Raw genomic sequence first — 4,719 nt, 5'->3', positions numbered from 1 at the left:
ATATCAGAGATCTTAGTAATACCATGCCCTGGGACTAAGGTCACGGGAAAGCTACAACAGCCACAAACAGGCAGAATGACTAATGGTCCAAACCCTTAAGGATGAAGGTTCGGGTCACCCCACTGGTAAAAACCTATAGCCAACTGATCTGCTTGCTGAAGGCAGAGGGAATACAGAATCGGTAGTAGAAGAAGGTGGTTATAAATACCAGCTATGACCATGTGACCAGCTACAGAAATGACTGTAATTGTCATGAGTGTTTCCTCCTTATTTTGTTATGAATATGTGTATGTGTGTGTAGAGCAAATATCTTTGTTTCTTCCCTCTTTTATTCTTTCATCATGTAACATAAGATATATTGGCTTTATATTATAGTGTTTAAATATTGGTAATTTTACATCATAGTATTTAAGTTATGAGATATCAAGAACAAGAATAAACTTCACTCAAGGACTTCACCTTCTCTTCTGGTGAAGGGGTTAATATGTTTCTGATTGTATGCAGGATAATTGTTTCATGTCAGGTGGAATTATGATGTTATTTTTTTATTTGGAGATTAAGTATGGTTTAAGGAGATATGTATGGGTGCCACCTTGACATGGGGTGGACTTGTAATGGTTAACTTTATGTGTTAACCTAACTGGGCCATGCAGTGTCATGCCATTTGGTCAAACATTGTTCTGAAGTTATGCATGGGCCCAGTGGCATGGCCTCCCGCTTACCAAGACTTCTCTCACTGCTACTGCCACTGAATGTCCAACCTGCCAGCTACAGAGACCAAGGCTGAGCCCCTGATACAGCACCATTTACTGAGGAAACCCATTAGCAGCTTGGTGGCAAGTTGACCGCACTGGGCATCTTGCTTTTCTCACTCAATAATACCAAAAATACCTGGTAACCCTCAAAGTCAACTGGTAGAGCTCTATTTATTTATTTTTCTACCATGAGCAGAGCTGAAGAAAACATCCTTCTGTGTGTAATCTTACCTCCTGATGCTTGTATTCCTACGGGATATAAAGCAGATTTGTCATTGCTTGGAAAAGGTACAGTAAATGTAACTGGAATAGATAATACTAGATTGTTTTCCAAAAGGCTCTAATACTTTCTATTTCCACCAACAATGTATGAGAATCTCCTCCTCCTCACATTTTCCCCAACAACAGGCATTATCACTCTTTTTAATTTTTGACAAATAAATTTAAAGTGTTACTTTAATGAACACTTCCCTGACTACTAGCAAATTTACTATATTTTAAAATGTTTATTGTGCATTAGATTTTCTCTTCTGTAAATACTGTTCATATTGTTTGTCTACTTACCTACTATTTTATTCTCCTTTGCCTCAGTTTGTAAGTATAAATTATCATTATTTTAAATATTTTTTAATTTTAGACCTACCTCTCTATTTTAAATATTTTCTCTGACTCTATTATCTCTCTATTGATTTTGATTATAATATCTCTTCCACGTATATTCACACAAAAGTTTAAAATTTTTATAGCCATATATAAATATTTTTTTTCTTCTGTAACTTCTGGCTTTCCACAACTACCACCTTCATCACATATTACTTTTCATATGTGTACTGAGTCTCTTTCTGGCTTCTTACTCTAGTCCATTGGTATATTTGTCTAATTTTCTAGAGTTCTAAAAAGATTTGGTATCAGTGGCTTTTCACTGTGTTCTAATGTCTGCAAAGTCTCCTCTTACTGTTTATTTTGCTATTCTCAGTCATGTATTTGTCCACATAACTTTTAAAAGTATTTTATCTAGACCCAACCCACACCCACACCCTGTTAGAGTACTAATTAGAATTTCACTAAATTTATACATTGTTTTGGGAAAGTTGACTTTTTAATATCAATCTTCTCATCCAAGCACGTGAATGTTTTTCATTTTGTTCAGAGCTTGTTTTAGATTCTGAAATAAGATGTTATTATTTTCTCTATTTAAGTTCTGTGCCTTTCTTGTCAAATTTATCTATAAGTAATTGAGTTTTCTTTTTCTATTGCGAATGGATATTCCTTTTTAAGTGCTTATTAAAGAAAAATAAAGAAAAGTCATTAACTCATACCTTTATCCTGTCTGCAGTCATCTTACCAAATTCTTTTATTAATTTCAGTAGTATTTTTTACCAGCATCTCCTTTTCCCTTCATATTTATACCATTTTTCCTGTCTTACTGAATGTACTAAACTGTCCAAAACAATGTTAAATAATAACATTGCTGTATAGCATGTTATTGTAGTTATTAAAATCAATTTTAAAAATTAAAATCAATTAATTGTTTTGCTCTTTAGAATATTTCCTATTGGATTTTGGTAAATAGTATATTATTATGTTTTTATTTATTTATTTATTTTAGTCTATTATTTAGAGTTTTCTTCTATTTCTAATTTATATAGAATTTTAATTAGGAATGGCTACTGAGTTATATCAGATATTTTTTCAGCATCTGTTAACATGGTCATAGTTTTTCTCTTTAAATATGTTGATATATTGGATTATATTGACAGATTTCCTATTACTGAACCACTTAAAAAATTATATTCAATATAATTTTTTGGAATTATGCATCTATATTCATAAACTTGGAAATGTGCTTTTATACTCATAAATGAGACTGATCTACAATTTCCTCGTTTTTTGTTTTTTTGTTTTTTTTTTGTGTGTGTTTTTTATATTGTCTTTATTAGGTTTAGATTTAAAGTTAGCTGACTTCTTAAAATAAATTGGTGGTCTTTCTGTTTTTTTTTTTTTTCCAAATAGCCTGGAAGAGTTTAAGTCACATTAAAATTTTATGCTCCTTAAAGAATAGGTAAAATTCAGCTGGTAATACATATGGTTCTGGTGCATTTTCCAATGTTATAATTTAAAATGTTTCCAGTTCCATTGACAGTAATTGTTCTGTTCATATTTCTATCTCTCTTGGGTCAGTTTGGTTTATATAGTATAGACATTATCTTAGTTTTCAAATTTATTGACATAAAGGTATATGTGGTATTCCCTTGTAATTATTCTAGTCCCTCTATCTCTGGTATGTCTCCTTTCTCATTCCTAATTCTGTATATGTTTATTCCCTTTATTTCTTCCTAATTAGACTTGTAAGAGTTTATTTATGTTATTAAATGTCTTTTCAAAGAACATGTGTTTTACGATATTCAGAGAAAACAATTGAAGTTACATACATCATACATCTTTCAGTTGTCTCTGATGATGAAGGACAATGTATTTCCCATAAGAAATATAAAAAAAACTTAAAAAAAAAGCTAGAGACTAGGCAAATCAAGCAATTATATGGCAGGCAGAAAATAGTAGGGAGAAAAGTGAAAAATAAATATGAGCTAAGTATAATTTAGTCTTTATTGTCATTTATGAACTCAAAACAAAACTTTTCAAATAAATGCTCACGCCTTCAACAAATAGATTTATTCACTTAAGTATATGCACCTCACCAGGAGTACTCTTTGCTTTGGGGGGAAAAGTGCAGTCAAACCCATACTGAGTAAGCAAATGTTTCCCCAGTTATCAAGGTGTCTTGTCTAAGAGCACTGTGGGAGGTAATGTTTGGTTCTTATTTTGTTGTCAAAGGATGTTTTAAAATTACAATTCTTATCATCATCAGATAAACAGATTGCATTTGTTAACACCTTTGTTCTAAACCAAATAACAAATCCATAAATTTTCTAATAAGGTTGAAAACATTTTTAACCAAAAGGGAAAAGAAATATGGAGAAAGTGAAAACCAGAAATAACTCATATGTGGGCAATGCTTGTTTTATATATATATATATAAAAATATATATGTACATATATAAATATGCTTGTATGAATATATATATTTATATATATAAAACAAGCATATTTATATATAAGTATATATTATATATTAGATGTAATAGAACAATATATAATATATTTATATATTTATATATATTTTTTCAATAATTTATTATACATATATGTGGGGTACAATGTTGATTTTCAGTTATTGTGTACAATGTGTGGTGGTTAGATCGGTATAGTTAACTTATTCATTGTTACAATACTCAATCATTCTTTATGTCCGTTGACCATGATATATACATATTTTTAAATCTCTTTGTTAATTTGAGTATTAAAAATATTATGTATGACTATTCACAAAATATTCATGTTTGGGATATTAAAATTTAAAATATCTCTAATCAAAATAATTTCATTTCATTTAAATATGTACAATTTTATTACAAATGACACCATAAGCAACTAGTCTAAGGAATCTGGCATTTTTCATTGCTGCAAGCTTATGAGACAGAGGTAAAAGCACAAGAAAAAAATCACATACACATACAGTAAAAACAAAGTTATATATTTTTTTATATAGAAAACACCAGTTTTATAGAGAGGAACTGATAGAACAGAACCCCAAATTAATTAAATACACCTTTATGCATACTGCTACCATCAATTTCTGCTGATTCTGATATTTTAATTTTGACATTTAGTAGTAATTATTATCACTTATTAATAGGTTACTATTAGCCAGCAGTAAAATAAATGATAATAATCTTATTTAGTCTTCCCAACAGCACTGTAAATATGTATGATAAGTTTCTTGCCCAAGATCTATGTATATCATTGATCAGAATACTGTAATGTTTCTCAGGTACTAGTTCCAGGGAATTCATCATACCAGTTTAGTGTCCATTCACATTCAAAATATATAATTTGTTCCTGA

Source organism: Cynocephalus volans, chromosome 6 (assembly GCF_027409185.1).
Source record: "Cynocephalus volans isolate mCynVol1 chromosome 6, mCynVol1.pri, whole genome shotgun sequence".
Lineage (NCBI taxonomy): Eukaryota > Metazoa > Chordata > Mammalia > Dermoptera > Cynocephalidae > Cynocephalus > Cynocephalus volans.
The sequence above is the reverse complement of the archived record's forward strand: the minus strand, read 5'-3'. Positions refer to the sequence as shown.